Source organism: Vespula pensylvanica, chromosome 6 (genome assembly GCF_014466175.1).
Source record: "Vespula pensylvanica isolate Volc-1 chromosome 6, ASM1446617v1, whole genome shotgun sequence".
Lineage (NCBI taxonomy): Eukaryota > Metazoa > Arthropoda > Insecta > Hymenoptera > Vespidae > Vespula > Vespula pensylvanica.
The window spans coordinates 5894108-5921502 of record NC_057690.1 but is presented as its reverse complement, the minus strand read 5'-3'; the positions used below and the strand labels follow the sequence as shown (position 1 = coordinate 5921502).

Genomic DNA, 27395 nt, shown 5'->3' with positions numbered 1-27395 from the left:
CGTTGCTCAGCGTAGAATGCCAATTGCGTTCCCCTTTTCTACTCCCTCTCACTTCCTTTCTTTCATTCCTTCTTCTCCTTCTCATTTTCTCTATCTTTTCCATGCAATTCCTTCGCATCTTCTCGCTCTCGCATAGTCCTCCGTTTCTATCCATATAATATATATAAAAGAACATGTACGTACATACGTCCATGTTCGAACACATCCACATATATACGTGTGGATACACACGGATGCGTTCGCTTGCGTTCTCTCATTTTCTACAATCATGCAAATCGCTATAAATCACTATGCCTATCGGAACACATACACGCACAGACACACAGACAGAATATGGTTGTACGACGTAGCTCGCTAAACAACGGCGCTAAAATTGCTGCTGGTACCGTTAGCCGATCGATACTGTTAAACCGCTACCACTTTACGGCTGTTCAGCCAAAGATACCGGCCGTTGGCTCTCTTAATCCAGAAAATGAATCGATTTGCGCGAGTCGTATGTATGTATGTCGGGCAGGAAACGCGAGCGTCGGCAATACCGTTAATCTTCGAAGATTATCGGCCACGAATTTTCTACCTACCGGACTATAATCGAGTAGGGGTATCTATAATACGAGAAGCACGGTACACGTGCTATAGATATATTGCGTATGAAGATACGACGTAGGTGGAATGTAAGCATTCGATCATCTAGATAATTCGAAGCTAGATCTATTAACCCTTCCAATTTTTCATTTTTATATAGCCATAAGATAATCGCTACGTTTTGTAATATCTACGTTTGAATTTTCTCAATATTCACGCGGATTCTAATAGATCGATCGTATTATCTCATAGACTCATGTTAATAACTGTGCAAGTTGATCTAAGTAAACGTACGAGTTTTTTTATCTTTTAAATTAATTTTGTTCGTGATAACAAAATCCATGAAGACGTGTTTAATCATTCAGTATTGACGTACCAAGCAGTAACATACTCACTGAAATATCTCTTAAGATACATTGCGAAACTTTTATAGTCTACGTTTAATACGATTAACGAAATCGTAACGATAGCGCGACGCTGACTATTAAACGTATCCTTCCATTTCTAATCCCTTGGCATAATCTAGAAAATTCTGTATCGTTCGTAGCCAACTGTTTTCGTGCCAGTTCGTCCTTGTACGATAGAAAAAACCAATTTCCCTGGTGGCTAGTGGACGAACAGGAATGAGAGGAAAAAAACGAAAAATAAACGTGCGATTTCCTAGATTCGGATGCTGTCGGGCCAAAGGGAACAAACACGTTCCAATTTAATACTTTGACCATCCTATATGCTCGTATACATACATACATACATACATATGTGCATACATACATATATACATACATACATATATACATATATAGATGCATCCACATGACAGGAGGAAACGAATCGCTCGTGCACGCGCCAATTCTTCGCGCGTGGATGAAACGCGCGCTCGAGAACGCGTTCATTCGATCGCGATCTGCGAGATGTTTTCGGTTTCTGTCTCTATTTTTCTCTGGAATAAAAATTTTATCGATGGTTGACCTATTTGGTCAAAAAATCTTCCGGTGACGAGAATTCGAGAACAACGGAATTACCAAAACATTCGGGAGCCATCTGTTTCTCCGTTCGGAGAAAAATCGTTTACATTGATTTTGGTTACTGCGGTCGCATAGTACGCGTATAGTATTTATCATATAAAACGAACAAGATACTCTCGCGAAATCGAAAATCACAATGAAGAAAATGAAAAGCAATGATTTCTCTTTTACGATGTCTCACGTAGTAACGTTCGATCTTCGTCAAAGACGGAACGCGGAATAATACGAGGGAATCAAAAAAAAAGAAAAGTAAAAAGAAAAGAACAACAAGAGGAGAACAGGACGAAGGTATGAATCGAGACGTTCGAGAGTGCGTGCGTGGGAGGACTAACGAAAGAAAGAGAAAAAGAGGAAGAAGGACGGAAGAGAGAAGAAGGAAGGCGAGAGGAGAGACAGGGTGATGGACAACCAGAGAAAACCACGTGTAACAACACCGGAGCAAAATGAGTGCTGGCCGGTATATTAATTCTGCATTTAAAGCTGCGGTCAGGGCACACCGGTCTCGGTGGTCGAGTGGTTAGTACGAGTGTAGGTAGAGAACACAACAATTCAGAGGGGTCCGCCGGATATAATGGCTGGTAATTAGAGTGCCATGATAGCAGGCTCCACGAAAGCAGTTATCTCGCTACGTGCATCGTGCATGCCCATGCCAAAGCCCTCTGCCTTCGTAGCGTCTCCCCTTCTCTTTCTCCTCATCTCTTTCTCCTCCTTTTCTTTCTCCACCTTCGCCCTTGTCGCACTCCTCTGTGGCCTTTCTCTCCTCTCTCGTTCTCTCGTTCTCTCTCCCTCTCTCTCTCTCTTTCTCTCTATACATCTCGTCCTTGTCCTCGGCCTCCTGGAAGTCGTCCTACTCCTACTTTCACCTTCCACTCGCTAATTGCATACACGTACACGTGAGTGCTCTCCTTCGAGTTGTACTGTTACGCATGTTGTTCAAACGAAAAGTTGTACAATTTATTAACGAGCCGTACTTAAAACTTATTTTGATAGAACAAATATTATTTTTTCTTTTTCTCTTTTTACAGAACTTTCACAGAGCAACCTTCCATTGAGCAAATATTATAGGATACTTTTCATATTATAAGTCACTCTTTGAATTTCCGAACAAGTTTCAAATACTCGATACAAAATCGGAAAGCACGGCCAACTCTTTTCGATGACGACAATGAAACTTATGCGAAGATGACAAAAGTCGGGTTGATCTTTCTTTTCGAATCGCAAAAGTGTCCTCCTTTGGATCTCGCGGCCATTTGTCGACAGATATCGTTGATCAACATTGTCGGCAAATAAAGCCGAGTAACGGCGTGAAAAGCTGGCGCATGCTGACCAAGCTGTTCGCTCGCTACGCTGGCACGTTCCCCTTTTAGATCGAACTTCTCCCCGCTACCGCTGGTCAACGTACTTTGTCGCGGATTCAAGTACGTTTACGGTCGACCAACGCTTGCTCGCTTGCTATGGGAACGGCGTTCCGGCACGTTCCTGTTTGCTTTTCGCCCTATACGTGTTATCGACTTTCGGTGCTCAACATTTGCAAAGCCGAAAGTGCACAACGTGAAACTTCAATCGGGTTAGTCCGTGGACACTAGAAAAGAATATGTTTTGAATTTTCTGATATTACTATATGTCCTTGTTTTCCCCAATAACTTTTGCTTTTGGTTTTATACCGAATGAATTCTACGAAAGAAATGCTATAGAACGTACTTAGAAGAAATTATTAAATATATGAGATGTCCGTTTTATAATTCATCATATCGTCATAAATAAAAAATGATATAATCTTCTTGAAATCATCTTATATCTTACGTAGCTCTTGTGAAAGAAACACGGAGGGTTGCTAGATCAGGAAGCGTCAAGATGGAATCTAATGGATGTAGGTAATGTTGTTTCATCGCAACGGTATCAAAGCAACGGATAGGATGGATAATGCAGTGGATACGTTAAGGATCTATACGTTATGGAGCATGTTTATCAAGCACGAATTTACATGGTAAAATGAATTTTCTCGACACCGAGTCTGGGATCAATCTAAACTGTAAAGCGTTCCCTCATTATGATTTCATTATCCATTATAGTTATCGTATCAAGCGAGATACGATACGAACACTAATGTAGTAATCTGATAGATCGAAATCGTTAGTTTGATGTCTATTACGAATATATCTAATTTGTGAAAGAAAATAAAAAATAAATAAATCATCGAAAAAAAATCTTGACGATTTTAAAATGAAAGTCGTCGTAATCATTTCATAAAATTTACTCTTTATGAAAAATTACTTGCACTTTCCCGACAAATCGAGACGACAGATCGCGTACGATCGTTCTATTCGAAACGAGCTTTCTCGAGTGTCGTTCTGAAAAATCGTAGCATTAAAGAGGATCTTTGGACTCTTATCTAAGTTATAGTTCACATCTGGCTGTGAACCTTTGAAGATTGCACGAAAAAGTCGAGAGAGTGAACGAGAAAAAGAAAGAGAGAAAAGCAACTTCGAACGTTGACGACGCTTATATTCCAAAAGGTAAAGGGGATCCAGCTGTAACATTATCAATGTCTTATGACATGCATTAAAGGACGAAAAACGCCGAAGATCGTCAAGGCGAACCTTTATCTGTCCATTAGCCAAATAGTAGCGAGCGTTCACACGAATTTCGTACACCTTGTCGACGATCTTCCTTCGAATTCTTAGGAACTCTCTCGACCCTTCTTTCTCGCGAGGAGTACTCCTTTATCCTCGTAAAAGGAACGATATAGGGTGTTCTCGAATTGATGGTCCAAACTTTAGCTGCGTACGGGTATACTATATAATGTAGTACTAAACAAAATAAGTAAGGAAGTAAGGAAGTCCAATAAAAATAATTCCTTATTTATGAGACAAAAGTTAGAACTTATAGGATGTTTAAAAATAATTAATATATATACTCAAACCCAATTTAATTAAAACAAAGTATTCTAAAATATACCTCGACAAAAATACGTGACTTATAATACAAGAAAACTTGTTCGTATCATAACTCAGAAACTATTGATTTCTAAACAAACATTTACTAAAATTAATTTTCTTATTCTATTCTTTACCATAAAGTTTGAATCATTAAATCGAAGACACCCTATATAGAAAGAAACCCATAGACGACAGAGTCGTTCGTGTCGTCCATATAATATCCTGACTCGCGACTTGAATCCAGTCTTCATGGCCTTTATGGATCGCGCTGGAGCTACGAGCATTCGCCTCGACTTTTCTTCGATTGTCCTTCTCCCTATTTCCTTCTTCCTCTCTTCTCAAACCCTCGCCCTTTCGTTTCTGACGAAATGGTTGGACGTTAAAAGTGCTGCGTTCGCGGTAAGTACGAAAGGAGAGCCAAGAAAAAAAGGATAGAAAGCGAAAGAGAACAAGAGAAAAAGCGAGAAAGAGAGAAAGAGAGAAAGAAGATATACGAGGGTGAGGAAGAACGAGGGAGAGAGGAGCCCTTTTTATTCTCCGCTATGGTCGAAGCACTTCTCTCTGCGGATGAAAACCGATTACGATGGACCGTTCTCCGATGCGAGGATGGGCCGAAAATGAAATTTCACCAGCAAGCGTCTGCATTATCGTTCGGCCCTTTCTTCTATCTCTCTCTCTCTCTCTCTCTCTTTCTCTCTCTCTCTTTCTCTTCCCTCCCTTTGGTCTCCTACGATCGTCCCTTTTTCTAAACGTAAAGATCATACGATTTATTTTCTGTAAATTCTCTTTTTAGGATATAATATCGATTGGTTAAAGAAACGAAAGATCGAACGAACTTTGGGTCCCGATTTTGATGCATAATTGGATCATTAATATTCAAATTGAATTTAAATTCGTACTCCGGCACGTGCAGCGCGTTAGCATTCCATTAACGTCCGCCAAGCATTTAATGGAAAGGGACAGCGATTGTAAGATTCTTAAAGTCGAACAAAGGAATTACCTACTCTTTTCTTGCGGTGCTATTCTATTGTATTATTTGAGAATATCGAGGAAAAAGAAAAAAAAGAGTTTGCCTCTAGTCGAAAGTACTTTTCTTTAGAAGAGGAAAAGTAGTCCCGTTATAATAAAGAAATTATTGACACTTCTCCGACTAAAAAATAGAAAGAAATAATTTTGAATTTAATCGTGAGAACGAATGACTGGATCAATCCCTTTGTAAGATCGTAGTAAAAGTTATCGATATTAATTGAAGCATTTTAAGAAACAAAGAAGAAAATAAAAAATCGCTATAAGATGAATTGGAAATGGTGGAACGGAAATAAGAGAGCGGTATCGCGGAAGTTTGAATTGCTCAATGGAATGAATAGTTCTGGCAGTTGGGGAATGCATTTTCTTTAGCTCTTCCTCACCCCCATTCCTTTGCCCTTTTTCCCTTTCCCTTTCCCTTTCCCTTTCCTTTCCGACCATTCGTCCATCTATTCCGCTATCTATTTATACGAACGTTCGTTCGTATCGAAGAAAGAAAAGAAGGTAAGAAAGAATAAATCACGGAAATGCAAATTCTACGTGTGCTCGCTGGAATTAGAAAGAGAAAAATAGGGAAAGAGAAAGGGAAACCACGAGAAGATAGAAGGATGTTGGAGAGTTGGTAGTGGAATAAAAATGATCCGTGCTATCGACGATTCCAGGAGCCATCGAATACTCGAATTCCTGGAAGGGTCCGGCATGTAAATGAAATTGAAGCTTTTTTAAATATCGCATCGTACCTCCCTTATCGCCGTTCTTTTTTTTTCGCAATTAGCATTATTATCGCATGGCGACAGTCTACGAAACGAAGGAGAGAACGTCGAGACGAGACTGGCTGCGTGACTGGCACTAAGTCGATGGGAACCATGAAAAGACAAGACTTTAAAGTAACCAAACATAAGTAGTAATTGGTAAGTCTTAAAGAAGTTTCCACGAACTGAATATTTCAGGAGAATCCAACATTTCTTTATAAGCAAATTGAGACGGATCATCTTAAATAGTAGCTTGTTAAGAGTTTTAAAAGGTAAATTTAACTATAATTAAAATTTATATAATACTACGTAAATAATTGGTAATTTTTAAAGGGATAAAAAGACGTAGTGATACGTTATCTCCTTCGAAAGTATCATTATATTCGATGCGTACAAAATTTCAACATTTTGTTTCTATAATACATATATCATGAGAGCTAGAAAATCCGATGCTGTGGAGAGGCTTGCCGCACGTAGAGCCGCGAGCAGATCCGAACGTGCGGCTACCTTTAATCGCGCATTAACGAGACTCGTGGCACGCACGTTGTTATGCCAAAACTCGCGAGCTCGTTAAATTGCTCGTTCGATCGTTTTCGTATGTATTTGTAATAGAGAAAGAGAGAAACCAAAAGAGAGTTCAACGGAATAGAACATTCGATCGAATAACAACTCCGATCGTGTCGGACTAATAGCCGAACTCGAACGAAAGCGCGAACGCACGAAATTCATAGATCCCCCGATTTAATTGCTCGCTGGAAACCGGCGATCGTATACACGAACTGTTTACCGATTCTTGGCTATCGCTTTTGGAGTACGCTCGTGGTTAATCGAATCCCTTTTGCACATCGAATCTTTCATTTTGGCCTTTCCTTTAAAGAGTAATCGTTCAGTAACGAATTAATAATTCGTTAATGTAAACCCATTATATACCGTCTGTATCGACTATTATTGATTGTCATTGGAGCGTGTATCATGTAATATTCACGTATTCATGCGTTAATTGTATAGTTTCTACTAGTAATAGAATGTAATGAAATGCTGGATTGTAAATGAAAACAGAGTGTACTACTTTATTTAATAATTGTATATTAAAAGAAATATATTCTTCGTTAAAATAACCTTACCAATATTTTTTCAATCTTGATGATAAATAATATTTTTAAATTGGACATTTTATTGGAGGTATAGGACGATTTTTTCCCTTTGAGAAAACTATGAAAACTAGGAAACGAAGCGTTGACGATTGGTCGAATACTCGTACTAATTGCTCTCGTAGACTGACTCGTTCGACTACGCTCGCACGTATATTAATATCGCGGTGAACGTGGCAGAGCCGTTAATTCTTTGGCGTTCGTCGAAACCGGAACGACCATCGAATCGATAAACATCGAACGAGGATAGCACCATTTAGAAACGGCAATACCGTTCAACGTTTTCGAAATAAACGCGTGACAGGGTCGATGCGAGAACGCAAGCGAGTCGTCGACATTCTCGTGGACAAACGAAAATCCACTCATTCAACGTCCATTCCGTTTTGATTCGTTCGTCGTGCGCCCTCGCTCATTAGAACATACCCTCTATATCATTTATTTTCGTCGAACCAATCTCCACAACCACCGTGCTGAATTCCGAAAATTTTTCGATATTTTCTCTCTGCCTCTCTCTTTCTTTTTAACGATTCTACTTTGACCGAATTTTAAAATTATCATACGGTCTATTTTCCGCAAACTTATTACAAATTTAAACGTTGTAATATGTTAAAATTTGAAAATGTTAATGAGAGCTCGGAAAAAATTCTTGTTACGATAATTAATGTGTTTCTAAACGCGAATGAAATTGCATTCTTTACTGCTTCGATATATTACGAAAAAGTGCGAAAGTTTAACGAGGATAAAGCGTAATTCGCTTAGCTGTGTGTAAAGACTGCCATTACGATTATAATAAAACGGTATTCTTGACTTTTTCGTTAAAAGCATAACGATACAGTGCGTGCAGACTCGCAACGGTGTCACGATGTGAGTAGGTAGAATAGTGAAGGGAAAAAGAGAGAGGGAGAGGGAGAGACAGAGAGAGAGAGAGAGAGAGAGGGAGAGAGAGAGAGAGAGAAAAGGTTGCGTTTAATTACGCGAACGCAAGGGAGATTAAACGCGACGATGCGTCGCTTGATGTTGGCATCAGCTTCACGGTAATTAGCATTTATTAATCGCGATGCGTCGCATCGTGTCACGACGACAAGCCTGCGATTTACCGAGCAAAAAGTGGAAATCGTACAATCAAGAAAGAAAGATAAATAGATTGATAGATCGTTTATCTAATCCTGACTATTGCTACAAGATGTCAAGAGATTTCAAAGTGAGACGAGCAAAAATACAAGAAAAAAATAAAAATTCATAGCATATCAAGTAAGTAAATTAATAAAGATTGACGTGCAGTATATATATATATATATATATATATATATATATATATGATACGGTATAGTATAAAAAAGAAATAAATATAAAAATTAATATGGAGTCGAAAAAAGAGAAAAAGAGAGAAAGAGAGATGCATGCATTCTCCTTTCGATGTTACCCAAACTCGAGTAGCTATCACATAACTTTCTATCGAACGAAAGAGTGAGTGCAAAGTGTCTTATTGAATGTTATCGTTATGGCAAAGTGTGCGAGCATAAAATCAAAATTATTTCTTTCTGAAAAATCACGAAGGTAGAAACTTTCCTTTCCAATTCAAGATGATCGAGCTTTCTCTCGATTGTAAAATCGAGCCTTACTAGAAATAACGTATTAGAAAAGATTGGAAAAATAGAGGAGAGCTCGTGACGGTCTAGAAACATAAAAACTTAGTGTTTCTCAAAAAAGAGACACGAAAAATTTCATGTCTCAAGTAATTGTAAAGTAAAAAGAAAAGGAACGAAGAAAGAAAGTTTACTGTATTTTGATCGTAAAAATGAATTCTTGAAAAAATTGGTAAGATCTGGCTTGATCGGATCGTGCGTTTTAAGTGTCTCCACTTCGTCGTACAACCTCTTTCACTTCGTTTCCAAATGGCGTAGACGTTTTAACCATATTGAACAAAGCACTACTATTGAAGGTGCCTTCAACGTAACGAAGTATATACCGTCCGGAATAGCGTGTTAAAAATTGCGGACGCTGAATGTTTATGGCCTTTAACCGCGAGCCACCGTCCGAGCTGTATTTTCGAGGTCGAGGAAGGTTATAAATAATGCGAAAGAAACATTCTGTGACCCTCTCTGTCCTATCGGCGGCTCTCTAGTTACGTCCTCGTACTAACCGACTAGCTCGTTATGCATTTAACGTATCGGCCACTTTTAACGTCACGCGCGTTTGACTTTTATGAGGAACTAAAACGTTCTTCAGGATTGATTAGAAACAGATACGAACTAATGAAAATATGAATTTAGATTATCCCGCTATTATTTTAATCTTTTAAGAGACAATCGAGAATTATGTCATCAAATACGCGAATAGAAGTAGCCAAGACTCGAACGATTCTACTTATCAGATTTAAGGATTATTGAGCAAACACAAACGTAGTTGAAGTTATCGATAATAACGATTTAAATGTATGAGAAATTTAATCGATATATTTATTCATTTACTTTTTATTATCGACATGGATAATTTATAAATGTTTCATTATCCATAAAGATCTTCATGCAATAAATATTAAAATCAAATCCTACGTATATACATACATACATATATATATATATAATCACTACGAAGAAAGATCTTACGATAAAATTCTTTAAACTTATCGAAGCAACCCTCCTATCATATATCTCCTTCGCACGTGTTTGATAATAGCAAACATAGTCCTTGACGCGTCAGTCTTACTTCCTCTTCCCACGCAGTATCAACCATATTAATCTTCGTGCGAGAGAACAATCGTGGTCGTCGTCGAGATTATTTGCAGCGGGTTTGAAAACGCGTTTGCGAAAGAGTGCGTCAGCCACGTAACGGAATAAACTTCGACACACGACCGTTCCGACGGTCTGCCAGTTCTGTAACTTCTCCCAAGCGCGATACTGTTAATTTACGACGCATTCGTTCGCGGCCACAGCGCGTTGGAATTTCATTCGGCCACGGAAAATCATTAAACTGGATGAATCACGAAATAGCTTCGTGGAAAAAGCTTTCACCGAACAAACGAACGAACTCGCATCCATGCGGCTCGGCACTCGGCACGAAGTCGGCAACTTTTTTCTTCCTCCGATTCGAAATCGCCACTGCTGTGCTTGGTATAGCTGTTAGTGGTTGTGGTAGTAATGTTACTTTTTTCGAGTAGAAACGATGAGAAGGAGACAAGAGAAACTCGTTACCAAAAATTAACACGGAGTAAACAATGACCGGCACTCGACGATTCTTTCTAAATTTATTTCAAAAGTCCTTAAGATCTTTTTGTGACATTTGGAAGATAATAATAAAAATAAAGTTCAACGAAATTATGACAATGCATTTTCCTGTATATTTTTATTTCCAAAAGGTTATGAAAAATATTAGACGAATAAATCGACTGTTTCAGCATTTAATATATTAATCCATCGCGGTTGAGATTTTGACAGATTTTCAAAGATCGACAGAACAGATGGAATCACTTTGGATAAGAAAAAAAATGTAGTAACAATAATTTGATCCAAAGATTTCAAAAACCTATGGATTAGCGATCTCGCATCGATGTTGGTCTTCTGCTTTGTCGTGCGATTGCGTTCGGGAACACACAAGTCGCGCGGTATGCTTTTCCCGGAAGAGACCGATCATCCGTAATCACCGATGCAAATCTCACACCTCGGGTTAGGCCGCTCGTATGCACACCACCAGCATCGAGCGAATGTTCGTGCTGCTCGACCGAGAGAAAGTCGTCGATTTTCGCATCGGGATATAGCAAACAACCGGTATGCTCGTGTTCCGCAGATAGATATCGCCTGCCATCTCTTTCGAGTTAAGAACGATCAGAAAAATGTCGACGAGTATCGTACAAACGGAATCCTCGAGAACATATCTTCTATAAGAGACGTCTTTAAAACGATTACTTCACCATGGATTTCCTATAACCTTCTCTCGTTCGGACTCGCTCAAAGTTGTCTATCTTCAGTATAATTCTTGTATTTAGTGTTTTGCGTTATTCAAACTTTCTATAGAATAAAGGAAATAACAATTAATTTAACGTCGTTTCGATATCACAAAATAGATTCTCCATCCTTTAGTTTCCATCATTCCAATTACTTGTTCATTGAGCACTATGCTCACCATTAAATGTATTAGTGATTATATGTACTAGTGATAGTGGCTTAAATGATATATATGATTTGTTTGTCAGAAAATTAAATTGCTTCATTAATTAAAACGAAACAGAATAAAATAAATGATCGACTTGATGTTACTTTATTTTTCACTTGTTGTTAGACCACCGGCACAAATATCAATTACAATGATAAACTATTCTCGTTGGATTGATTTTCCATAATTTAAATTTGAAAACATTTCAAATTAAATAACAATTAAAAGGGCTTTCGTATCGCGTCTGGTATTGAACAGCCTTTGTAAACGGATAAAACGAGATAAACTTCCATCGTCGTACAAGCGGAGAAAGGGTAGAGTCGATTCGACAGTCGAGACGGAAGAGATAATAATAATGGTGTTTCCAGGACTCGTTAACTCGTTCTCGTTATCGAAAGCCGAGTCTCCTACGCGATCACACTTCGATGATTCGTAAGCAGCGTAAAATTTCAATTTTCAAAATGGCCAAAATCAACATGAATTACGAAGCAACATAAATAAAAATATTTATCTTAATATTTTATACATATATATATATATATATATATATATGCAACATTATATTATTTATAAATATATCCATCTGTTATTTATCAATTAAAAAGAAAACATTAGTCTTGCTATTATCAAATAAAATTACATACGTACAAAAATTGTTAAGTAAGTTTTGTTAAAATCTGCTAGAAACTTTTCGAACTACCCAATATATTCGAGAAAACTTTCTCTAACGTCGTATCGATCACGCATTTTCACTTACTTTCCGATCGACCCTCCTACTCAACAAGTGCATCTGCGTTGCAAAATGATCGAGCAAACGTGTACTAGACGTCGATGCATTACACGCACATTACCTACCAATCGGTAATCGATTTGACTACCATGGTAACAGAGGTACTTTTTTACCTTCGATAACGAATAACTAGCGAGTGAGAGAGAGATAGAAAGAGATAAAAAAGGAGAAAAAAGCGAAAAAGGCAGTTAGAGTGGAAAAGCGAAAGAGAAAAAGAGAGAGAGAGAGAGAGATATATATATAGAAAGAGTGAGGGTGATGAGCGAACGCCAAGAGAAAGAGTAATAACTGCCCATCCTCTATACCCGTCGATACACTCGATATTAACTCAATTCACGCTCATTGCGCCGCTTCGCGACTAAACGAATTAATCGCGCAAAATGGGAATCGTCCATCATATATGTATATACCTTCTATGTAGGTATACCTATATATATGTGTAGGAGTGCCGAAAAGTTTCAGTCAAAAAATAGCGAGATTTTCGTTCGAATCGAGCCCAACAATTGTTTGAAAAGTAAATAGAATTTTTGGGAAAAATTTTACATCGCTGTTCAAAGTAAAACCGACGTTTCATAAAATCCAACTTCCAATTTATCCTCGCTTTCGTAATCGTCACGAATTCATTATTTTTTTACCACTTCACGAGACAATCTCGAGCGAAATTCGGTATTTCGAGTAAATTTAGAAAATACGATACGATCGATACCAAGAATCGCATGTAGAAAAAGGTCACGAGGGAGATACGAATCGCGAAAGAAATGCTGGGAAATTTATATTCCTCTTATAGTCCAAGAACTTTCGAAAGCTCGTGCTCGTGGTATGTATACGAGAGCGAAAGCAAAATCTTTATTGTAGTATGGTACTACTCGCACACATATGCGAAATCGGTGATTACCGTCACGAGAAAGGTGAGATAGTAACGTCTTGTGCGAAGAAACCGAACCGCCCACTGTCGTTTGTAACGGTATTTCAATGCCAACCATAACCGTTTACTAGAATCGTTCCAATTCCAGTTTCTACTTATGACTTTCTTGAGTGAAATTCCAACGAGCGACTACCGATTGTACGGGAGGAGACATCGCTAGAAAGTCGATTATTTTTCTCTCTCTGATTCACAGATTTATTGAATTCATTGTACGAAAGAAATTTATCACGTATTCTATGTTCACTTAAACAAATTTATCACGTTACATCAATCCGTGATAAAGAAGGAAAAGTATATTTTTATCGAACGGATATTATTTAACCGGCCAGTTATCCATCGAAGTTTACAAATTTATAAGAACGTGTTATTAATAATCTGTGAGTTTTATAGGTAAAAAATACGAGATTACATCATCATAATACTATGTAAAAATTTCATGGAAGAATAGATCTGACATAATATGTCTTGTTCAAAGAATATTTTATATGCTCCATAAATTCACTACATAAATATCACATCTTGCTCGAACATCTTCCTACCATCGACATTTTACTTAAAATTTTATCTACATAATACCATATACATAGATATTTTACATCGCTAATCGAAAATACTCATTAAGCCGTGAACTATGTTTTCTTTCTAGAATAAGACTTAAATCTTCGAGAAGATATTTGCGAGACGGATATTTTTAAAAGAATTGTCACAAAATCTATACGTAAAAGATCATTTTAATCCAAATAGCGATCTTTTTGATTTAGATATAGTAGATAGAGATCTGTATAAAGAAAGAATCTTCAAACGGTAACCCATGCTTTCCTCGATTGCGACAGCCATTCGATTATGATTAAGCTAATACGAATTTGATCCGCGTCAGGTGGAAATAATGGACGCGCCGGTAATTACATATAAATCAAATTATATTCGGAGCCGACCACCGCGTTTAATAATCGCTGGCATGCCATGTCAAGCGTTCGACTCAATCGCAACACAGCCGAACGCGCTTAAATTACATCGTTATATCGGCTGCTTTACAATACACATTGGGATATCTGTACGTATATCAATTGTATCCTCCATATTATTACAAAAAGAAGTTTTTTTTTAAACGTACTGTCACACTCGGTTAGATCAAATTTCTCCAAACAGAATACGCTAATTGAAATATCACTTCAATCGTTTCCATTTTCATTTTAGTCGTGTATAACTCGAATTTGAACTTTTACTCTATACATATATAAATTAGAATTACCAAATATCACTCGAATAATAAAGACTTATTATATGTATATATCCTGACATATGAAAATTCTGTAAGATTAAAATAAGAAAGAATAAGTATCAAACAGTTTGAAACATAGATATGTCGTTTAAGAATTTCGTTTCACCATGGAATTAACAGAACCAAGGTCCCTCGAACGTATACATGAAACTTTTTATCAAGGCACAATCTACGATGTACAAGATACCATCCTCGTTCAAAGCAAGGCAATTAGTTCGAAAGTAAAAAATCAATAGACGTAATCGGTAATTAAAACGCGATATCCGGCATAATTTAAGTCTCTATCTCTGTTTCTCTTGCGATACGACAGCGGTATAAATGATAGACGGGCATCGAACCCTTCGCTACAGGAAACACCTTCCCATGTCCTTACAGAGAAAAAGAGAGAGAAGGAAAGAGAGGGAAAGAGAAGGTGGCGGGTTACACGGCGTACAGCGTTCCCTTATCGATGTCGGATCTACGCCGTATTTAGAAGGTGATCCCAGCGTGATACAACGTAGCACGAAATCGGTCGTAGCCCGAAGGCATGCAGACCGATCTTACGCGTGCTTTACTACTTCTATAGACTTCCTCTTGCGTTAAGATACCGCGAGAACAATAATGTTACCTCGGCCATCGCTGCAGATCAAAGGATTAAAAATCCGAAATGCGTTCGATCTTTTACGCAAGCAGATGTTCACGTTTTATATATAATTATGTGCTATAATATTATTGCTTAGATGTTCTTGGTTGATCATGTAAAATTAATTATGAATTACTAACAACACTGAAACTAATAACAATATGAAAATTATTCTCACCGATTATGTCATTTAAAAGATTATTTATGTGAGAAAGACGTAACTTTATTTCGAATAAAATCGAAGATGTTATTTAAAAAGAAAAAAAAAAGAAAAGAAAAAAGTGATAGATTTCACGCTGAGTGACCTGCATGTTCTTTCTTTTATTTTTCTTTCGAAGACGCGTAGGTACATCGACGGTATCGTACGACGAGACTCGCGTCGTAGCTAGAAAAGAGAAAGCGTTGATTTATCGTACCTTGTCAGCTGTCTCTCGAGCTGCCCCTATCAGCCCTCCGGCCCTCTGCTTGCTCCCAGACGCGTACTACCTCCGTCGCGTATCACCGTCGCGGTCGTTATCCCGCCGTTTCCGTTCTTCTATCCGCCATAATGGAAGTCGGAGATCCGTGTATTATCGTCGAGATCTTTCGAAGAGGTAGACGCAAATGGAGACCTCGGTGATGCACCATAAAAGGAGTTTCGCCCCTCGAAATTATCGCCTTCCGTGCTTGTCGAGTAATTCGTACGAGTCAACTTTCCTTCCCCTCGCTGTAACGATGAGAAATAATTAGATGTTACGAGAATTCGCCTGAGCTATCTCTTTCGTTGAAAGCGAATCGATAATTTGTCGGTAATGTATCTTGAAAGTGAGAAAGAAATTTTTCCTCTTTAATAACACTTTTTCAACTCTTTGATTTAACTCTCAGCATAATCGAACGCTTCATATTTGTTAAATTATTGTTAAAAAATATTTTCAATGATATTTATATTTATGAATATCAATAAAATAAAAAATACGTCGACGTTGGTGTTATTTATAAAACACGTGTCTATCTCATTGAATACTTCTATAACTTTGTATTTCAAGAAAGTAATCTTACTTTCGAGAAAGTAAATTATATGCGCGTTAACAAGACGAATTTTTAAACTGAAATTTCCTCTCTGCTATAAGTAGATATCGTAGATAAGTACATACCGTAGAAAGCAATGCTTACTAAATTATGATCCGTTTCGTATACAACGTGATTTGAATAGTGTATTCACAATATCGAGTATCGTATGTATCGATGGTCTAGTACATTTATCTACTAAATTCTGACAAAATGTATAAATGCAATTATAGATGGGTTAGTGGAATTTCAATATTACTGTCAAGATTATATACTCTCTTGTAATCGACGTAAACTGAATCAAAGTACGCAAATACACTAGTTCAAATACTCTTTTTACTTCTTCGTCTCTTCTTTCCTGTCTGCTACAGAATGCAGAAAGGAAAATCTCTGAAGCGACGTTTCCATTTGATGTCCCAAACTAAGCTTCGCAACCCAAATGCCGGAAGGGGAAATTGTTAAACGCTAGCAAACGACTTTCTCGCCTCTACCGTAGCTAGAATTCTTTTGGATCCGATACGCACGGCGTTCTCAACTGTTACAACAAACGTAATTTTACGTTTCTCTTACAAATTAGAGAAGCGGTTCAACTTGCGAAGAGATTCGTAATGGGATACATTTAGAATTTCCTGAAACTATGATTTGCGCGTACTCGTTCATTTTCAGTCTGTCGGTTCTCGCTACCTCTCTCTTTCACTCTCTCTCTCTCTTTTTGAACTAATATAGTGGTAGAGTTCCGCTTTAATAAATCGCATGCGCGACAATTCGTTCGGTATGCGACGACGTTTCAATGGGTGGAACTTCATAAGCCGGAGAGTAAAGCTCAAAGCTTCGAGAACTGTGTGCGAAGGGTACCTCGAAAAGCAGCAAACAAGCGAAGGATGGTGGCGTTTCGATGGAAACCTTAATAATAGGAATTCGATAGGCGTATCTCTATCTCTCTCACTCATTCACTCTCTTTTTCGTCTCTCTTTGCTATTGGAATATCTCTCTTCTCTTCGTTTCATCTATCTTTTTCTCTCTCACTATCACTCTCCTCCCCTTGCTTCTCTCTCCGTGTATCTCCCTCTCTTTACCTATGTGTCGTCGTACGTGATATACAAGGGATATATACCGTAAAATACGCCGACGGAATCTTTCGGATTAAAACTCCCATGGCGAAGGGGAAAGTCCGAAGAGGGACGAGATTCCAGCGACTCTTCTGGTCAGCTCTATGAGAACGATGAACGAGCAAGAAGACGACTATTTAATGAGATCCTGTGATCTATTCTCGCTTAATTCGAATGTTGTAATTACAAAAAAAAATTAGATATTATTTAGACGACGAAGAATGATCACGATTTCTTGACGGCTGGTCACAATCGTTCCAAAGCTAGTTTCGATTGGCACTATTACTCTTACGCGTAATGATTTATCTCATAGACGACAAAGCATTAAAAAAATTTGGTTACATCGGCGAGTGCGTATTGATGATCAATGGATCATCATCGAAAATGATACAAGATGTCTTTAAAAATGTATAAAATAGGTAGCTATTCGTTTTACGCGTATCTTCCGATCGTCTCTAATTCCCATGTTTCCTCCATGACGGTCGAAGTAATTAGAAAATCTAGGCTATGGTTTCGCTCGTTCAGACAGCTTGGTTAGTGCGACGTTGCGCAGAAGACGTGCACAAATTGGTTAATTAAATCTGGGAAATTACTATTCCCTCATCGCCCAACCGTCTACGCTGTCGGCATACGGCAGCCGAACTTGGCAATAAGAACCTTATGTGATTAGTTCGAAACCTCTGTACGATCCGGCGCGTATCATGCAAGTGCAAACATCGTCCCATTTAAAGGATCGCATGCAAAGGGGCAACAACGTGTACGTACCAAGCGTCTTGAACAGGATTATCGTTTGTCCTAACCATCTCTCTGGTACCTATGTCTGGTATATATGAAGTCTTGGTAAATTATAGATTCTAGTTTTACAAACTGAGAAAACTTATCCAGGAAATCGATCTCTATTAATATTATACATATATATATATATATATATATATATATATATCCTTTCCTTTGATACTTCTTTTGACGACGGGAAGTGTAATTTCCTCCATTAAAACTGCTCGTCCTGTCGAGAGTTTTGATAGACTCCAGGATAGCATATTTCCTTGCCGAAGATCTCCGATTTCTTTCCTCCCAATGGACACTGACCCCATATCTCGTTTCGAGGCTTAGTTGTATACAAAGTCTATCCTAACAGAGAACGCAGAATTCAGGACGTAATAATTATTCCTAGCCCTCATCTTTCTCAAAGTTCTTTCGAAATATAATAGAAAGAGAAGAAGAGGATAAGAGGAGCGGTAATGTGCAATGGGCCATGCGAGTACAAACGATTATAATAATAGCCCTTAAAAGGGCTTCCGCAGCTCTTATGGCGTTTCCTTTGAAGCTTTTTGACGTGTCGTGAATGCTCGAGGTGTTCTGCGTTATGGTTTATGATGAATATGTCGTATCGTGTTTCTTCGTCGATGCTTGCTTTTTTTCTTTCTCTCTCTCTTTTTCTCTTTTTCTTTAGTACTTCTCTCTTCCTTTTTACCTTACCTTACCTTCGAAATAATGATTCCCTTCCTTGAAAGTACAAGCAAAACGTATTGGCCCAAATTACGGTACTTTCGTCTTCTTTCTTGATCTATTTTCAAAAATATTTACCCGGTTTATGTTTGCAATCCAAGTTGGCCGGATCTTTCTTTATTAAGAAATTGTACCGAAACGGTATTTTCCTTTTTCTCTTTTTTCTTACTTTTTCTTCCTCCTCATTCCATCTTCATTGCTTCATTCTTTGTTCTTCTTTCTCTTATCGAGTCTCTTTCATATTACTTTACTATAAATAATATTCCGGAAGACTTGGTGTATTTCCCCAAAGCGTAAAACCGTGAATATCAAAAAGATCTTATCTTACAGCGAGCCGTACGATTTATTACTTTCCTTCGAATGATACTCTCTTTCTCTTTTACCAGTATAATATATAGACGGCCGTTAGTCATTTTGTTCTTCGTCGCGTGCAAGGTCGTCTTCTTACGAAAAAAAGAATCCGCTCAAAAAGTACCAAGTCGATATTAACGCGTTGACGTTTCATTTTTACCCTCCGTTTGTCTAACTTATTCACTATATAGAATCAATCTCAATTGTAAATCTTTGAATAAGATCGTACTCCTTCAAAATCGATTCTTAAAAAGAAATTTTAACATGAGCCTTTTATTCTTATCAGACCCTACTAAGTTAAATATTATATAAGTAACACTCACACGATTGAGTCTACAAATAGCCTTCGCTTTACATCACGAAGTCTGATGTTTTAAAATTAATTTTCAAAGATGTTATATACTTCGTTTTGCAAAAGATCATATTGTACAATCATAAAAATAGCTAAATTAAATAATTATCCGATTGTCAGTTCGAATCTTCCTTTCGTTTGATGTTATCGAAAAGAATGAAACGTACCGAAAGAAACGATCTCCTTTTCTAAGAAGCCGCTCGGACACCCCTCGGAATTCCATGAAAAGCAAAAAGATCATTTTCGAGTTTATCCCATCTCACGATCTGACGTGTTGCGAGGTACGAGTAGTCCAGTTTCGGGAAGCTGGGCACAGTTTTTACGCCTCTATGAGTGCCCTTGTATGTTGGCTACGTGTAAACGTATCGCTTGAAACTTTTCACACGTCGACTCTTATCCGGCGCCGAGTTTCAATGGAAGTTAATACAACACGATAGCGCTGACTATGGTCCAGTGAATTCTTCATGCTCGAACGATCGAAGACCTGCTCTTAACGCGAATCTCGAGACTGAAGTTTGCTACTGGTTCGTGCGTATGTATACGTATACTTATGCTTATTTATATACAGCCAAACTGGATCGGCCAAGACGCATTTCTCGCCCGTTAATTGTGTTGTCGTTCATCCGAGTCCTTCTCGGCATCAAACGAACGCGATATATCGTGCAGGTGCAGAAGCCGATCGGTCAAGCTCCTGACATGATCACCGAAGTATAAACTTTACGGAAACATCCACTACCTAGATCGTTAACAAGTCTGAAACGTTATCTACAACGTTTTTATGAATCGAAAATTAACATATCCATATAAGATATAATACCTATTCGTATTTTTTTTCATTTTTATATAGATATTAACAAAAGGAATGTATATATATATATATATATATATATATATATATATATACACACATTATTTGTAATAAAGTGAAGATGAAATGAAAAAACGTCGGGTATGAATGTTTCACAAAGTATGCAAAAGTTAATTAGAAAATCAGTAGAATATTACATTTTGCAATCGTCGTAAGTCTCTTGAGATTTTCCAAGATGATATTCCAAGATCGAGATGTGTATGGCAAGATTGTCGAATTGCAATTGTGACTACGCGTGCCCATTTCTCACATCTACGGTCAAATCACTTGGATTTAGCATATCAAAGCTGACCATCGTCTGGGCCGACGGTTGATCGAGCTACTCCAACTTCGCAGTGGACCCTTCTCATTCGTACCCTTCGTCCAAAGAAACCTCGATATACCCTCGAAGATGTATTCCGTGAAATGTGAAATTCAGAAAATATATTCGCGCAGGAACACGTGAACCGACACGAAGCGAGATCATTGGCCTTGCCTAGTAAGCCAGGAAACGTAAATATGCACTACAGAAGCGTAAATATGCAAGTACACACATACATTATAGCTTCGTGTTTCCTCAGCGTGCACGCATGCTGTCCTTCGGATTTGAGCCTGTTATAGATACATGTTCGATATACATATCTATCTATATACCTCTGTCTCTTATAATGCATTAGATTTTTACAGCGCATCGTTTTCCTCTCTCCGACAACTCTCTATGTTCTATGGTACGCATACGTTTCAACGAAAGTATTCGCGAAGATCTATAAATATACGAGAAGGTCTGATGGCTTTCCCCAGCGTTCTATTAAAATATTCGTTTATTTTACGAAACATCGACGTACACCACGAGAAATAAAACCAACAATTTCTCGACGTACGCAAACTTCTTTAATAAAGGAAAAACCAACAATGGAAGAATCAAATTTAAGTACTTTTAGTAAGAATATCGATGAAAGCTGCGGATGAAGGGATAGAAAATGAATGAATAAAATTTTTCGATAGTAAGTAATTAAAAAGAAAAGAGAGAGAGAGAGAGAGAGAGAACGGAATAAAAAGTAGTCACGTGGGTAACGCGTCCGGTTCGATTATTCATGCACAGTAGAAAAGGGAAGGGTAAACGGCGCGGAAAGAAACATCGACGCGGATGGACGCGCAGAATCGAAATTAATATTCCTAGATCGAGGATGATCAACTGTGAACGGTAGCGTGGTAAATTACGTAGCGATATCGCTGCCGGCTCAGAACGAAGCGCGTAGAGCCCCGTCAACTTCGCCGCGATCTGCATAACCGTGAGCTCATTACCTTTTAATTACCGGCCACGGCTGCCGCGATGATTTTCAGTGCCACTGAAACTCATCTACCATCGCGGCTTTCACACAATGGAGGGGACTTTTCCTCGGCAACGTAACACGCCCATTAATTTCGTTGCTAACTCCACGGGGCAACAAAACGATAATTCTCTCCGAGTACGGCCGTGCGCACGAGCGAGTGACATCAAGAGAGAAAGAGAGAGAGAGAGAGAGAGAGAGAGAGAGAGGTAAATAACCTCATTGTGCATTACGTATACGAGAGTACGAACAACCCTGAAAGCTTTCCTATGATCTCGAATATGTTATTTAACTAATCATTTATAACAATCAGTTTTATTGAATTTCATCAATGCTATTATTATTGATCGATTATAGGAATATTATGAAGGAGTTATTATTTGATTGTAAAGGCATATAATAAATTATATTTCCCAATAAAACTATTCCAGAGAAATCGATTTCTAAAGGCAATAAAGTTCACCAGAAATGTAACAAAAAGAAATGGCGGCGAAGAAAGGGAAACGACAGGATGTCCACCGCCTAATGATGGTAATCACGAGCTTGGGTATAATGTCTTTGTTTTGTAGCAACTCGCAGAAGGCGAGATCGTGCTGAGAGAGAGAGAGGAGAAAAAAGATGGAGGTGAGGAGAAGGAAAGAGAGAGAAAGAAAGAGGAAGAGAGAAATCGCGAAGCGTAGGGTGAAAGAACGGCCAAAGAAATACCACGAAGCGAAGCCAGAGGGTATTCGCAGTAACGCAGAAAAGCTGGTCGTGCGTGAAAGGGAGAAAGAGACTATGTAAGTGAGAGAGAGAGAGAGAGAGAGAGAGAGAGAGAGAGAGAGAGAGAGAGAGAGAGAGAGAGAGAGGAAGAGAGAATCTGAAGAGGGGCGGGAGGAAAGGAGGAAGAGATGAAGGTTTAGGCTCGGCACGTATGATTATACGCTATCGCGTACGATTACGGTCGCTCGCTCGTGCGAGACCGGCTCGCACAGCGCATTATGAGCTTATCGTAGGCGTACGGCTCATGATAGGCACCAGCGTGCACGTTAAATTGAGATAGAAGCGTGCGTAGAGAGCGATACTGGTACTGGTTTCAATCGGGAAGCTGGACGAAGGAAAGACAACGAACGTATTGCTAACAGAATTTGCGGGATTGATGAGGAACATGTGAGAAAGAGGAGAGAGAGAGAGAGAGAGAGAGAGAGAAGAATGGAGGGAATGAAAGATAGACAGAACAGGGAGAATCCTAATTAACGGCATTGGCCCAGACTCGTTTGCATACGTAAACACAGAGAGGGATCGGTTAGGCGCGTTCAAATTCTTGCTAAATCCGAGAGTGATTTCGCAAAGGGAGATCCATCCTCCCTGCGTTCGCACACTTAAACAATGAGTCGTTACTTCCCCGCCGAAAGCAAATTTATACCTATCGTCTATCGATGCAAATTATTATGTTTTTACGAAATAAAATATGTGCGGAGATTCTATTCGCGAAGCTTTCACTCAATCGTACGAAAAGCGACGAACTACTTGTCAAGTAGTTACATGATCGTGCTCTTTCAACGCTAGAAAACTGAATAACCTTCCAATGTAAAGAAAGAGGAAGAGAAAGAGAAAGAGTGTGTGAAAGACGAAACGAAATTCAACATGGCTCTAGGAATACGAATGGTAGATGCTAGTAGAAAGTGGAAGGAGTCATCGAGATTGGACTTGCTCTCCTTTTCTCCAGCTAGCTAGCTAGCTAGCTCGCTGTGTAAACTTTCATCCCCGCCTGCCCTTTCGACACCTTCCATTAGTCGATGGGTTAGCCGGCTGGATGGATGGGTAGATGGATGGATAGATGGTTGGCTGGCTGGCTGCCTGGCTGACTGGCTGGCTGGCTGGCTGGCTGGCTGGCTGGCTGGCTGGCTGGCTGGCTGGCTGGCTGGATGGATTTGAGAGTAGCGGCAGGTTTTATCGTTCTACGAGAACTGTCTTCGCTCTGCTTCTTTCAAGAGCGAAGAGGTAGAAACCAAGGAGCTCGGTTACGAGCTATCGTACTTTCACCCCTTTTCTTTTACTTCTTCTACTTCTTCTTCTTCTCCTCCACCTCCTCCTCCTCCTCCTCCTCATCCTCCTTCTTCTCCTTCTTCCTTTCCTTCTTCTTCTTCTTCTTCTTCTTCTTCTTCTTCTTCTTCTTACCCGGCCATTACCGCTTTTCCACGAAAGAGATTCCGTTTCCTTCAGCTGGCGTTCCGTCCATGGACGATCGACCGCGTTTTTCCACTCGTGCAAACGAAGCGGAACCTTCCAAGATGAAGGAGACGAGAAGAAATCTTTAAGAGAGTACGAGCATGGAAAATCGGAGGAAGATTTTGAGTTCCGTGGCGAGCAACTTCGTGCGTTTATTTTACCTTACGCGGAAGAAAAGATGATTCGTAATTGACCGTTGAAGGGAACATTATTCTCGGGAAAGACTAATTGTGCGAGTAGATTTCGATGTTACCATGCCTATTGCACGCTTCAACGGTGTAATTTTCTAACTAATAAACATTCTTCACAAATTGACTATTATCTATAATTAAGTGTATATATATATATATACACACTTATCCGTTTCAGCAAATATTTTCGATTCGTTTTATTTAGGCATAAAGTAGGTATATATAAATATGCATTAAAGCTTTTTCGTCAATCGTCCGTTAATAAAAATAATTCTTTTCCCATTGTACTATCGATCTTTTTTTCTTGATAACAATTAAGATTGTTTAACTATAGAAACGAAAAATAACTTTTTGATTTCATTTCTTACATCTATCTTTATTCCTTGACAATGTTTTAGAAATATCGTAAAGAGTTTTATACCTATCGAACACCCTTTCGAACGAATCGATAGGCAATAACGCAGCTAGTACAAAAGGTAGAATCTCGAAAGCGAAATAGAGAAGCGACCGGTGAAATTCAAAATTCGTTTCGAAGCCGAAAGAGAGGGTTTTCGAGGGAGAAAGATAGAGACAGAGAGAAAGAGAGAGAGAGAGAGTGAAAAAGAGAGAGAAAGGGCCCAGTCGAGAAAGTTGGAAGGGAAGATGAAAATGGCGTGGAGGGTGACGTCGCCGGACGGCACTCACAATTTCCGGATTTCAATATTGACGGTTGCGGACAGTCACGCGGCCGCGCGTTATCCAATGTGCAAACTTTCGTCCTGTATTTTAATTTCGCAACGCTCAATATGTTCGCCGCTATCGTCGCGTTGCAGCCTCGGACTCCAACGCCGACGTTGGTTTTCGTCCTCGTTTTCCTTCTCGTTTCTGTCGTCGTCGTCGTAGTCGTCGTCGTCGTCGTCGTCGTCGTCGTCGTCATCATCGTTCTCATCCTCGTCCTCGTCGTCGTGAGAGTGTTTGCAATAACAGTTTAATCCTCGGTGATGAGAGAAACTCGTTCGAGGTAGGTCTCACTCTCGCCATTCGTCTACCTCACTCAACCCTTTTCGAGACACTTTCGTGCACTTTAATCGAGCCACGTGTTTGATTTTACGCCACCCAAGATGCACAGAAATTAATCGATAGCTAGGCTAGCGTGGCCGTTTCGTCGGTTGGACGCTTTTACGCTTATTGGATTCGCGCTAGAAACGATTGAGAAATATTTACTCTCTTGGTTTGAGCATCAACTATACGTGCCCTTTCAACAATTCTCCACGATTACGACTTCTTCCATGATTTTCATCGTTTGATTCCTAGGAAATCTACATTAATATCTTAATAACATTTCATCACGGATATAACGAAGAGAATAATAATTGATAAGATAAAATGTCCCGAATTGTTCTCAAATTTATAATTGTCCACTTTGAAAATCATAAGTTAAAATTGAAATCATAAGTGACTAATTTATTCGTTCGATATTTTGTTTATAATTTTGTTCAATAGAAAGACATAAAAGAGCTCATTATAACGCAGTTGTAACAAAATATTGAGTCAGACTCGACGTAGCACCGCAAAGGGTTAATTATCAGCTTGGCTCATTCGATAATATCTCTGTAGGTATTATCGAACATTGACACTTATTTCGACAACTCGTCGAAGAGAGAAGCAATTACGACCTTAAAATAGATCACAACGGTATTATATTACGAATCATAGTGGTGTGTTCGACATTGACGCTGTATCGACTGGACGCAGTGGACGTAATTAGTTTCGTGTTTCATTACTCTTTAAATTACAAACGGTGAAATACCGCGGTGGATCGTTTAAGCCTTTGTAATCCGTCGAAATAAACATGTCCTTAAATTCATTCGGTGCATTGCGCCGGATTAACGCTGGATCGAAACGATAATTAGATTTTAAGTGCAATTAAATAAGTAATTAATTTACGACCCAATCGTCGAGAGAGGCGCATTGTTCACAAATTTCATAGAATATCTAAAGTATCTATATAGTAATACCGAGATAGTAATAATGAAAGAAATCTTGTTGAAAGCTACGAATAATAGAAAAATAAATCAAATCGATTGCTCGTTCCTCTATAAAATCATTTAAAACTTTTAATATATAAAACGAATATCAAGTCCGAGAAAAGTAAAAGAATCGGTCGGTGAGAGGGACATGTCTTCGCGACAAATCTATAAACGTAATGTTCAATAATGTAACCCTCGCGAAAGCTGGCTCGCGTGACCATACGACACTCTCGACACGCGAACTCGCAATGGTAACACGCGTTCGCGACACACGCCACACCCACGTCGTATCGGGCCGTTTATTGCGAAGCCATGAGGACGAAAAGGAAAGGAGCAACCATCGAGAGGCAGAGAGAAAGAGAGAAAATGTCGTTCGGCACCCCCGCCCCAAGCTACGAGCGCCTCTAAAGATAAGACCCTGCGGTCTCGTGGAATACGACGAGAATATATCCTCGGGGATTTAGCGTGTCACGTGTCACTGAAACGTTCACGATCGACCGACGAAAGAAGGGTGTTCGACGCGATAAACCACCGGCCAGAGTTATCTTCGACGTCGGCTATCTGCCGATCTTTTGTGTTTTTCGTTCCGGCTTTTCAATTATCCCAAACGTTGCGCCGTAACGTCATCTAGACTTCGTTATTATTTTTATGATCGTCCGACGTCTGCATATCCATGAGATTCCTTCTAAACAACGGGAACTTATCGTAATGACATCTCGTAAGCCATCTTAAAAAACGTGATACGGTGTAATGGAATCACGTAGGTTAATACTTAAATAGAAATAGAAGGAGATAAGGAAAGAAGCGAAAAAAGAAAGAAACAACTGTTATTACGATTATAAAGTTAAATTAAAAAAATGTTAGAGTTAATCGCACAGTGCCTGATTATTTTCTAACGATCGATTATTGTTCGATACGATTGTCTTAATTCGGATGAAAATTTTCGTGACTCGTTGTCTTAGACTATCAACCCTTCTCGTAGCAAAGTAATTTACGATAATTCGAATCAAGGACATTTGTCTGAATAAAAGCTAGAATAAGAGAAAAATAAGAAGAAGCCACGATCCAAGGCGACAAAGGAGATATACGAGTCTCGTGGTGGAACCCTCGCGTTTCGTTTTCCTTCGATTTGAGCATTTGTCTCGGGCCAAATAACGCGTGTTATTCCAGCTAAGAGACAATAAAGTGCACA

General features: G+C 38.9%; 1 long non-coding RNA gene across 5 annotated transcripts in view; it reads right to left on the bottom strand.

Moving 5' to 3' along the window:
- Positions 1-27395, bottom strand: part of LOC122630287 — a 187781-nt gene that overhangs the window by 44896 nt on the left and 115490 nt on the right. For all 5 annotated transcript variants that reach the window (XR_006327454.1, XR_006327453.1, XR_006327450.1 and 2 more), the window contains one exon: positions 15663-15952. This is a non-coding gene — a long non-coding RNA (uncharacterized LOC122630287). The remainder of the gene's footprint in view (positions 1-15662; positions 15953-27395) is intronic.